This window comes from Python bivittatus, unplaced genomic scaffold (assembly GCF_059951505.1).
Source record: "Python bivittatus isolate LINGU-HERP-01145 unplaced genomic scaffold, Pbiv_v1 ctg000010_np1212, whole genome shotgun sequence".
NCBI lineage: Eukaryota > Metazoa > Chordata > Lepidosauria > Squamata > Pythonidae > Python > Python bivittatus.
In genome coordinates this window covers 2,325,179-2,337,662 of record NW_028277029.1, presented here as the reverse complement: position 1 = coordinate 2,337,662, position 12,484 = coordinate 2,325,179, and positions in this window count along the sequence as shown.

Genomic DNA, 12,484 nt, shown 5'->3' with positions numbered 1-12,484 from the left:
TAGAGATAATTGAGATGAAGACCATAAGGACCTCACTGGGTTAAAACCAACAGTTTGAATGAGACTCTCAAACCTATCAGATAATGCAGATGTGATGGACTGGAATGGTGGGAGGGGAGTAAAGAATGTGCTCTCAGCGCCAGAGGAGCGAGGAAGAGATAAGCGGAGGAGACTGGCACCTCCCTAAGAAATTCCATTGGTTTGAACTGGCTGAGCCTGGGAACTGGTTTCATTTTGGGAAGATTGATGTCAGGCCTAGCCCAAGGAACTCCAGGAGACCATGCAGAATCAATCCAGCAAGGTTTATTAGCTACAACCCCTTAACAAGAATCTTCCCAGAATGAAACCAGTTCCCAGGCTCAGCCAGTTCAAACCGATGGAATTTCTTAGGGAGGTGCCAGTCTCCTCCGCTTATCTCTTCCTCGCTCCTCTGGTGTTGAGAGCACATTCTTTACTCCCCTCCCACCATTCCAGTCCACCACAGCAGCGCCTGCAGAACTGGTGTTAGGAATTGGCAGTGGCTCTTACCTGCCAACGGGTGTATTTTGCACCAACTGGAGCTTCTGGCTAGTCTTCAAGTGGAGAACCATGTGGAGTACATTGTCTGTGCCAAGCCTTGAGTTGTTGAAGGTGTGAGTGACTGTCTCCAGGGCCTCTTTCTTCAGCTACAACTTCCACCTGCATTTCTAGCAGTTGCCATGACTCTGGAAGGACCCTCAAGCCAGAGGACCAGATGGTTTGGGGACAAACAGCAGCATTGTCTTGCAGGGAGTCCCCTTCAGCTGGTTCCTTCTGATTCAGCCGCTCCCAGAGTGGCTCTAGGATTCTTCCCAACACTGGAAGCAGTGTTATTTTCCCAGCATTATGCTCACTGGGTCTCTTTAGCAAGACCCAAGATGGCAAGACCCAAGATGGCAAGAAGAAAAAGATGGGGTTACAAGAATTCTGGCAACTGAAATGTCTCTCAATATACAGCCAATATATCCCCAGCATATATTTGGGTGGATCTTCTCTTCTCTTCTCTTCTCTTCTCTTCTCTTCTCTTCTCTTCTCTTCTCTTCTCTTCTCTTCTCTTCTCTTCTCTTCTCTTCTCTTCTCTTCTCTCTTTTGGTGAAGTGACAGACTGGCCCATCTTTTAGCTCAGAGTTTTTCAAACTGCGTTCTGTGAGGACCTGATGGGGTTTCATAGGCTGATTTATGTTTATACTGTTAAATTGCTTTATTATAAGCTGAATGTTTACTTCCTGTTTTAGATCTGCATACAAAATTTACCCAAGAATTTTAGTTCTTACAGTCTGCATCATTGTATCATTTATTTTATTCTGTTTATGCCCTTCATACTTGCCCTTCCTTCCTTCCTGGTCACTGACCAACATTAATCTAATCTAATTTCTCATCTGGTGGAGTTCCATGAAACCCTAAAGGGGAAGAAACTTCACTTGAATGCAGCCAATTTTCTATCGGGGGTTCCAGGAGTTTGATTTTTTTATCTTTTTTAATCTAACAGGTTCCATGGCCAGAAAAAGGTTGAAAACCCTTGTTTTACTGATCGTGAAGGAGCTTAGGAGGTTCTGGGGACTGCCATCTCTGCCCCACTCTTACGGAGATTTGGCTACCACTCCACCACCAGATCTTAGTTTCTGCCTTTCTGAGGCTTCCCCTCCCTGTCCTCCTTCTGTGGTCCTTTCTCTGCAAGCCTCCTGCCATCAGTCAGCTCCAACTCCTTCTCCTGCCTTTACTGCAGGGTTCCTCGACCTTGGCCACTTTAAGACGGGTGGACTTCAACTCCCAGAATTCCCCAGCCAGCCTTGCTGGCTGGGGAATTCTGGGAGTTGAAATCCACCCGTCTTAAAGTGGCCAAGGTTGAGGAACCCTGCTATCTTGTAATCCAATTCAGTCCAATCCAACTTTTGCCACCCTCCCCTCAGCTCATCTACTCCATTCCAAAACACTTCCTTATTTGTCCCTTTTCCTCTTCTTCCTCCTCCCTGAGGGGCATGAAATGGAAAATACTGTACGTGCAATTCTGTACACGTGATTCCTGTGGATCTTTTAATCTTAGTGATCCTTCTGTCTTTAGGCAAGGGTGCAGTAACCCATATCTGAAACCTCCCAAAGCACAAAGGGATTAGCTTGTAATTTCCCCTCTCTTTTGGTGCCTCTCCCTCTTTAGGAAAGAGATAATTGGCACCCCTCCCTTTAGTGAGAAAGAGATAAATGCAAACTAACTTAGGGACCCTTCCCTGATAATGGGGACCCACCAAGAGGCTCATAACCAATAAATGTCTTTCCTTTTGACTCTGTTTTCCTGAACCCAACATATAAAAACCCAATTTCCTTGTGTTTGGGGTGCCTCTTTTGACAGAGGCACCAATAAAAGAGTTTTTGTCAGGCCTAGCCCAAGGAACTCCAAGAGACAATGCCAATTCAGTCCAGCTATGTTTATTAGCTACAACCTCTAGCAAGAATCTTCCCAGACTCAAACCCCATCTCCCAAGTCAGCCAGCCACAACAGTGTGAATTCCTCAGGGAGGTGCCAGTCTCATCCTCTTGTAGTTCCCATGCTCCTGCGGCGAGCTAAGAAAATGCTTATCTCCCTGAGCCTGGCCTTCATAAGTCCATTCCATCACAGTTTTGCTCCAAAAGGTTTCTTGTGTCCAGCAAAGTTATTGGCAGTTGTCTCCGGGCAAGAACCCCGTTCTGGGTCCAACATCCCCCCGCCTCCTCTTCTTCTTCCCACACATCACAACCACCTTCTGATACCCAAACACTTCAAGGGTTTGCTACACCCTGCTGAGGTCCCAGCTAGTCACCACCGTTCTTCAGATAGGGCTGAAGTCATCCCAAGGACATCACCTACCCAAATCCTCAACTTCCCCACTATTTACAGACCTTGTCAGTTAGGTGCAAAAACAATCAAGGTCCATCCATGGTCACCTTCTTGAATCAACCAAGGCTGGCTACAGGATGAGGACCACTGAATACAGCCTGCTGGCTGGGGAATTCTGGGAGCTAAAGTTCACACATCTTCAAGTTGCTGAGTTTGGAAACCCCGTTGTAGAGATTGGAGATTCAGCTGGTCCTGACTCTGCCAGCCTTTCAGAAAACACTGATGGATGAGCTCCAGTTGGTAGCCGGTGGAAGCTTGTGGGGTTGTGGGTTTCAGTTTTGTAGATTGGTTTCTACCCAAGCTGTCTTTATAGGGTTTTCATGCTATTTTGATATTAGTCTGGGTTATGTTTTTGCATGTCATTGGCTGCTTAGGGCCCGAAGGCAAAATGAGCAGCCTTATACATCAAATCAATCAATCAATCAATCAATCAATCAATCAATCAATCAATCAATATAAATGAGTAAATGTGTAACCCTACCGTGAAACCAAGGCCACCAACCTCTGCAGGGAGCATTGTTGGAGATCACCTCCCACCCCCACCCCAGCCAGGATCCCTAAGCCAACCTGTGCCATGAGATTAAAAGCTTACTCCGCTTTCTAATAACACCCATAAGCTGATTTACTTCAAGAATGGTAGAAGGAAGGCAAAAGATGCAGGAAACGACGACGTGTTTCTTGAAAGAGCAAAATTAAAATTCTAGGGGCAGATCCTCACAGGACTTCGAAAAATAACCCACGCAAACATCTGTTAATTCAATCTGTGCCCACCAGAGGGCAGGAAGACACCATCCGCCAGCTGTGCGATGGGTGTGCAAAACAACCAGAGCGTTCTCCAGGCCTGGCTGTGGGCATCAGCCAACTGAGTTCCAGCAGTGACTGAGATAACATTCATAAGCTATGTTCACATGATAGAAGACGTGATGCGCAGGTTGTCTGGTGGTAGTCCAAACCCTGAAAAGTAATTATCTGATGGTTAATGGCCAGTCATGGCATGTCAACTACTTGGGTTTGGACTGCCACCAGATAACCCAATATTTCTCAACCTCAGCCACTTTAAGCTGTGTGGACTTCAACTCCCAGAATTCCCCAGCCAGCTTAAAGTGGCTGAGGTTGAGAAACACTGAGATAACCTGGGCATCATGTCTTCCTGATTCCCAGTATCTGGAATTCATCAACACAGGAAGAATTATGATTTTTTTTTCATGCATGGGTAATGTCCATTTGAGATTACCAAATCTGCCTTTTTCTCATATTTTTAGTGAGCTTTCGGACGTTTTCCAGAGCTCCCAGATCTAACCTTCCAACTCTCACAGGCTCAAACTTGCATCGTAAAATCATTCATTTTATGCTGGAATAACAAGATCGACCTGTATATCAACAACAGCCAAAAGAAGGAGGGGGGGATCTGTTGAATAAATTTGATTCGGTTTCCATAATATTAAATGCCAAGGTAAAATTATCTTGTAGAAGTAATAGCTTTTTATCTCCTTCTCCTGCCCCCCTGAAAAAGACCAAACCTTTTCATGAGCCCCTGTTTATATTACGTTTTTATTTTAGACAATGGTTCTTTTAGGGACATGTGATACGTTTTGACAGCATAACATTTGATGATCCTAACAAACTTGATTCATTCTGGTTCTTTTCTTAATTATCTCCTGCTGGGCTTGATATGCTTCCGACTTCTTGGAAGGAAGGCAAGATTTTATCAATTCCTGGAAAGATTTTATCAATTCCTTTCCATCGACTCATATTGAGAATATACTCTGTGTTTTGCAATAAAGTAAGTCCTTTAATCTTCTATTATGAGCCTTTTCCAAATCCAGATGCCAGTTTTCTTCAGGATAAAGTAAGTCCCCAGATGATCTTCTGTGTTTTTCTTCTTTGGGTGATACCATAGTTTTCAGAGGTGTCACAACTGGAATTGCATCATCTCAGATCTGATAGAAGATCTTTGATGTGATTTTGCCTCAGGAAGGTATTATTCATTATCAAATTGGAAACATCGCATGACAGCCTCATTTATCTATTAACAGTCTACCCTGCCTTTTAAAAAGAAAAAGCTTCAGATTTAAGAACGTCAGTCATTTATCTCTCACATTCTTACCATGTTTTATCTTGAGTTTTAAATCTGTTCTCATTTTTTAGCATAACAACAGCAATGACAAAAAACCCTCTGCTGATATTTGCACGATTCTTACAATTAAATAGATAGGCACATTTTGAACTAGGAAAAAAAATTGGCAGAAATTTTACTTCACTCTGAGATCTTATGCACACCTGTTCACGCACAAACTCATTTTTAACCTCCATTTGCACAACCCTACACGTACACAGACTTTTTTTTCAAAAAGAGTTTCCTTCTATATTAATTTCTGGGCTCTAATGTCACCCCAAAGATCAGAGAATTAGAGCTTTTTTTTTAAAAAAAAAAAAAAAAGGTCTCCCAGGAATCAGACTTGACCCTGATGACCTCCAGACACCTTCCTGGCCACAATATGGAAATGATTTCCAGAAAGTTTTTCCAATACCCTCGTCTAACTCTTGGATTTTCTGAGGAACTCATGTCCAAGTCCTGATTTTGTTTAGTGTTTGGGGTCAAAAAGCTAAATGTATTACAGTTTATACAGTCACTGAATATAGCTTGATGTGAGAAGTCAGTGTTTACCAATAGAGGCGAATATGTGTAGCTCAAGGTTGACCTGTGGAGTCTGTGGGGTTCTCTGAGCTGGGTTCTTTTCTTGCAAACGTCTCGTTACCCGGCTAGGTAACATCTTCAGTGCTAAAACAGGATGGGGTTTGCTCTCTGTTTATATACTGTGGCCTGCCTTGCCAGTGCTGGTGGGTTTTTTTTGTTTTGCTCCTCTGGTAGTTCCTTGACTGGCATATGTTCACTGCTTGATTGTGTGCCTGGTGGTGACCTTTGCTTATCTGGGTGATGATTGCTGGTGAGGTGATCTTCTGGTCTCGTGTCTCTTTTGAATTGTACGTAGATGCTGTTTATCTCTATGTATCTGTTGATTGTTGCCTTGTCTGAATACCAGGCTTCCAAGAATTCTCTTGCATTTTTGGATTTAGCTTGGTCTAAAATGCTGAGAGTTTCCCAGTTAAAACTATGGTTGAGTCTGTCCATGTGTTGTGAGATTAAGTTTTCATCGTGTCTTCTGACTGCTAGTTGGTGCTCGTGGATGCGCTCTGCCAGTCTTCTGCCTGTCTGTCCTACATAGTGGCTGTTACAGTCCGTACACTGTATGTTGTAGATGAGTCCTGTTTTTTCTTCTTGTGCTACTGGGTCTTCTGGTTTACTTAAGATATTTTGGAGTGATTTTGTTGGTTTGTGTGCTATGGAGATGCCATGCGGTTGTAATAGTCTGTTGGTGGCTTCTGTTTCTGATGTATGGCAGTGTGATCCTTTTCATAGCTTGTGTTGGTTGTGTTGTAGTAGGTTGAGTGGTCAGGCACTTTTTGATAAAATTACGTGGATATCCATTTTGTTGGAAGATGTTGTATAGGTGGTCTTTTTCCTTTTTCTGCTGTTCTGGGTTGCTGCAGTGTGTTTGTGCTCACTTGACTAATGTTCTTACACAGCTCCTCTTGTGGGAGGTTGGGCTGTTATTTTGGTAATGGAGTACTTGATTGGTGTGGGTTGTCTTCCGATAAACTTGGGTTTCTAATTTACTGTTGTTTCCTCTGCTGATGAGGATATCCAGGAAGGGTAGCATGTGGTTGTTTTCTTCCTCTCTGGTGAATTTTATTCCTTTGAAGATGCTGTTGATGGTTTCATGTGTCTTCTCTAGTTGTTTCTTTTTTATAATAACAAATGTGTCATCTACATACCGGATCCATACTTTAGGTTGTATGTGGGGAGGTGCTATAGCATCTAGGCATTGCATTACAATCTCTGCTATGAGTCCCGAGAGTGGTGATCCCATGGGTGTGCCTCTGATTTGTTGGTATATTTGTCCATCAAACTGAAAATAGGTGGTGAGTCAGAGGTTGATGAGTCCATGATTCTGGGTATTTCAATCTGGGTGTATTTGGTTAGGTCGGGTGTGTTGTGTAGTACTGCTGACATGGATTCTTTCGCCAGTTCTGGGTTTGTGGACGTAGAGAGTGCTGTGACATCCAATGAGACCATAATTTCATCTTTGTCTATGTGCACGTCTTTGATTTTCTGGAGGGACTGCAGTGAGGAGTTGATATTCACTGTTCTCTGTGAGGTGTCCAAGCGCTTTTGTCAGTTCTTTCGCTGTGTTGTATGTGGGAGTCCCCGGTAGAGATACAATTGGTCGGAGCGGTGTGTCAGGCTTGTGTATTTTTGGTTGTCCATAGAAGCATGGGAAGATGGGTCCACTGCTTTTCATCCACCACTGTTCTTCTTTTGTGATCTGGCCTTCCTTGCTTAGGTCATTAAAGGTTCTCTTGATGAGGTTGTCTAGTTCCTGTATTGGGTTGGTGTTAACAAGGATGTAAGTTTCTTTGTCCTCTAATAACTTTTTGGCTTTTTGCAGGTATTGTGATTTATCCATAATAAATGTGGTGCGGCCTTTGTCTGCTGGGAGGATGATGATGGTTTGGTCCTTCCTTAGGCTATTGAGGGCTGCGCTGTCCTCTGCTCTGAGTTGGTGTTGATGGTGTGTTCTTCTGATCTGTGGTATGATTGTCTGCCTTATGTTTTCTTGGGTCTCTGGGTTGAGTCCTGTTGTTTTGAATTGTGCTTCTAGGGCTGCGCAGAAATCTAGTTGATTGGCATTGTCCATGTTGTAGGTGAGGCCTTCTGGAGGATATTCTGGTTCGGGTACCGCTTTGTTTCCAGGGTTTAATTTGAGTAGTTTAGTTTGAAGTTTAGTTTTTCTTTTCTCTGCTTGTCTTCTGGATGTGTTCTGGATGGTGGTAGTCAGTATCTCTGGGGTCATGGTCAGTTCTAGTTGTTCCTTGAAGTTGTCTATTGTTTGCTGGTACTTGTTCAATCTGTGGTGTGCATCCATGATCCACACATCTTCAGGTTGCCAAGTCTGAAAATGTTGTGGACATTCCAGCCTATAATTAATTCTCTAGTGAAGTGAATACAGATTTAAAATTCAGCTGGGGCTGAATTATGCTGTGTGTATGTTTGTGTTTTTATGTGTGTGTTTGTGCATTTACAGGGAACAGTTTCATTTGATTTCAGTCACAAGCTGATTAAAAAATAGATCACACCATTGCAGGTGCAACATTTCAACATTGCAGAATCAATTAATAGTATTTAAGAGGACTGGAAAACATATTAGATTGTTATGTAATTTCTGGATCCTCATGTGGGAGGGAAATCTTTGCAGGATGACAGTAGATGCAAATTATGAAGATCTGCTCTGCTCTGAAAAAAAGTTGCTTTTTCAGAAGTCTGTCTTGAAAGATATAAAGTTAATCAGGATGGCTAAACTGTGTTTTGATGGTTTTCTGGGGAAAATGTAGTGATGATCATCAGCAAGTCATTTTAGCTCAAAAGGGACAACTCTGAGGCCATCTGGAGTGAAGATGTATCCTACAAAATATCAGTTGCTTGTTTCTTCTGTTGCAGCTACAAACCTCTCAAAGATCCTTTTTCACTGAAGCTAGCATTGGAAAGTACTGTCAGTGGTATCTTCTATAGGGCAGAAGTTAGTAGAGGTCTATGACTTCAACCCTAGGGTATAAGATTATATTACACATCTGCATGGGATGAAAAACTTAGTGAAGATAAAATGGATATTTGGAAAACACCACATACCTGTGTTTTTCAAACCCGCTAATACACTGAGACAGAGGCTTGTACACCCTAAAGATCGAACACCAAAACATAAGAAGAGCAATGTAGTAGATGCAATCCAGTGCAGTGAGGAGCGTTCAGAGCTCTACACTGGAGAAACCAAACAGCCTTGACACAAGAGGATGGCCCAGCATAGGAGGAGCAACAACACAGGACCAGAATCAGCCATTTACCTTCATCTAAAAGAAGGAAAAAGGACCCTCATTTGAGGACAATGATGCTCACATTTTGGACAGAGAGGATAGGTGGTTTGAGAGAGGAGTGAAGGAATCCATTTAGGTCAAAGTGGAAAATCCTTCCCTAAATAGAGGTGGAGGCCTCAGACCCAACTTGTCTCCCATTTTTCATGCTGCTCTTTCACCAGTCCCCAGGAAGATTAAGACCACTTCACAAGTTCACCAGGGAGACAGCACCACTTGGGGATGAGTGAGGGATTAGGAGGAAGACACCCACATCCCAAAGACTCTACTAATCACATCTCCTATTGTCCCTTCAATGAGCCCATCATGTTAGTGAGGAACGCAGCCACCCTGGAAGACATTTATGGGGTCCCCCCAACTAACTTTCTAGACTGAAGAAGCTGCTTGGACAAGCAGTGAAATGTATCAGACCAAAAGAAAAGAGGTCCAGTTGCCATGACTCAACCTCCAGATAATTCCACCTGGATGACTGAGAATCTTCATCAACATATGAGATGAAAAACTGTTTTTCACTCTTCTAGGAGGATTCCTGATCCTGAAACAAACCAGCAAAGAAAACAGTAAGGAATTACCAGTTGAGATGTGTAAGAAAAAGAATGAAATCAGGTGAAGGCAGCCATTTATGCTTGATCCAAAAAAGATAAAATTCATTGAGAAAGAAGATTGTGTAGAGGTTTATGGAAATTATGGATATAGGTGCAGGATTAGAAATAATTATTAAGGTTTAGATCAGTGTTTCTCAACCTTGGCAACTTGAAGATGGGTGGACTTCAACTCCCAGAATTCCCCAGCCAGCATGAAGTACACGCATCTTAAAGCTTGTTGGCTGGGGAATTCTGGGAGTTGAAGTCCACCCATCTTCAAGTTGCCAAGGTTGAGAAATGCTGGTTTAGATAAAAATATATTTCATCCCATTGGGAACACTTGAAATATGTTGACTGATTTCCTATGTGCCTGCTAAATCTGCAGGTATAAACTGTGGGCGGGCGGCTCCAAGATGCTAGCTTAATCTTCTTATAATGGTTCTTTGGGACTTGAGCTGATTGGCCCTTCAGGAAAATTAAAGGCGAGAGACATGTGCCTCTCCAGATATTTCTTGAATCCTGTTCCCGTCAACTGAAACCAAGAGTTCTCTGTGCCTGAAACAGAGTTCTTTTCTCTGTAAAGTAGATATGTGGTCATCCTAAGTTTTGCTAGGTAAAAGCTCTCTAACCAATCAGTAGAATGATTAAAGTTACAGGGGCATTAATTGGAGAATATTGACCAATGATGAAGTTTCATTGTGAAGCATTGGATTATAATGGTGGCTACAATTCTCTCGTTCTTGTGTTGTTATGAAGCAAAATGGATTTATTCATAGACTTCATCACAGCAAGAAGGCAATCTACATGTGCAGATATTGTGTTCCTCCAATTGCCAGATGCTGGAAATATGTAAGTGTCCTTCCCCTGAGATTAGCTAACACTGTTTCCCAATATCTAACACCATCTATCGCCATTTTATCCAGTCTGGCTTCATGCATATAGGTACGGGCTTCCAAAATTCCTTCAGACCAACATTTCTGAAGAATACTAAGCTGGGGGAAGCTGGACTATTGTCATCCAATTAATGAGATTTTGAAACTAAAATTAGAGCTTGGCTTCATGATCTTCTTATCACTGATACTCCATGCAAATTTGATCTGAGGAGCAATTGGGACATCGTTGGAACTTCATAGCTGTTGCTAAAAGCTGGCTGATATCATCATGATTTTCTGCATGTGGATAATTTATCAGGAGCTCTATCAAAGTTTGCATAATTTGGAGCCAAGTGGAAAGTGTTGACATCAGGCTCTTGTTATGCTTCTTACCTTATTTCCTTATGCTTTTTATCCTGGGAGAAAACTAGTAAAGACTAGACAGCCCTGTGACCTGTTGGGTCCATCTTTTGAGAGAAAAGTAGGTTGTCTGATGTGACCGGAATGAACATCAAATTTTAGGCTGACCATCCTTTTTTTACCCCAGTGCTGGACGGTCCTGTGATGACCTAAGAAGAGTATGTATCCTAAATAGAAAAATAATCGTAGTGGCAAACGAACTTCAATAATAAGTCAATATTTACTTACCTAAAGAGATAACAGAACATGGGAAGATGGGGAGGAAGGGGGAATCCACTGTCTCAATATCTTTTGAACAAGTATAATATGACCTTGGCTGACCTCATAAAACTAAGCAGGATCAGACCTGGTTAGTACTTGGTTAGGAATCATTTTTCTACCAGTAGGAAATTGGTCCCGCTAGGACAGCGTTCCTCAGTCTTGGAAACTTTAAGATATGAGGACTTCAACTCCCAGAATTCCCTTGCCAGCACTGGCTGGGGAATTCTGGGAGCTGAAAGTCCACACATTTAAAGCTGCCAAGACTGAGAAACACTGCTGTAGGAGTTTTCAGTTTTGATTGGGAGAAACAGGCCCTGATCCTGTGTCAGGTGGGAAGAGGACAAACACCAGAACGCATAAGAAGCGAATGTCTGCATCACTTACGTGCAAAAGCAGGAGATGATGGGAAACAGCTTTCACCCCAAACTGTTCATTTATTCTTTCAATTTCTATGACTGCCCACTTGTGCAAAATTCTGAGTGGCTTAAAAGCGTTAAAACCAGCTACACAGTTTAAAACAACAGTAAGAGAGCTGTGTTGGTGGATAAAACCACAATTCATCACAAAGGGTTCAAGGCTCAAGAGTGGGCCCGCATAGCATCCTGATCTGGAGCCGGTGGAAAGAGACAGGTCTTCCGAGCTGTATTGAAGGACAACAGGGGGAGGTTGTGCAGACTCAGGGGGAGTGTTGCTCCAGAGGGCAGGGGCAGCAGCAGAGAAGGAACACCACTTGGGTCCCATAACATGACACTGTTTAATTGATGGGACCCAGAGTCTGCCAACCCTGTGGGATCTTACCACCTGGCAGACACAACTGGAGACAGGCGGTCCACAAATAATGCCTTGTGAGGCTTTATAAATGACAATCAGTAGCCCCTTGAAAGGCACCCAGAAACCAACTGGTAATCAGTGTAACTCATAAAACAGAGGTGTTACATGGGCATACCAAGGCACACCCATCACTATTTGTGTCACTGGATTCTGGAGCTATAGCTTCCGAGTAATCTTCAAGAGCTACTCTATATGTGAGGTGACTAAGGTGTGAGGGACCATGAATAAGCCCCCGATCCAGGAAAGGGTGCAGTTGGTGCACAGGACAAGATCTGAGGAAAGGTTTCTCTGGCCACAACTGCTGCTTGTTCCTTGAGTTGTGAGTCCAGAAAAAAACTAAGCTGCACATCACTTCTGTATGGGGAAGGGCAACCCCATTGAGAAGTGACATTGGTAAATCTTTGGAATCAGATGATCTATGGATCCCTAACAACTTGGTCTTGCCAAGATTAAGCTTGAATCCTCCTCCAGAGCTAAACTACCTCCAGGCTCTGAGACAACTTTGACCACATTGATTAGTTGGCCAAGGTCAAGATACACAACTGATGGTACCTAACCTTGTATCCTTGGATGATGTCATGCAGCAGCTTCATGTAGATCCTAAATGGAAGAGGCTGGAACATTGAGCCTTGAGGGAT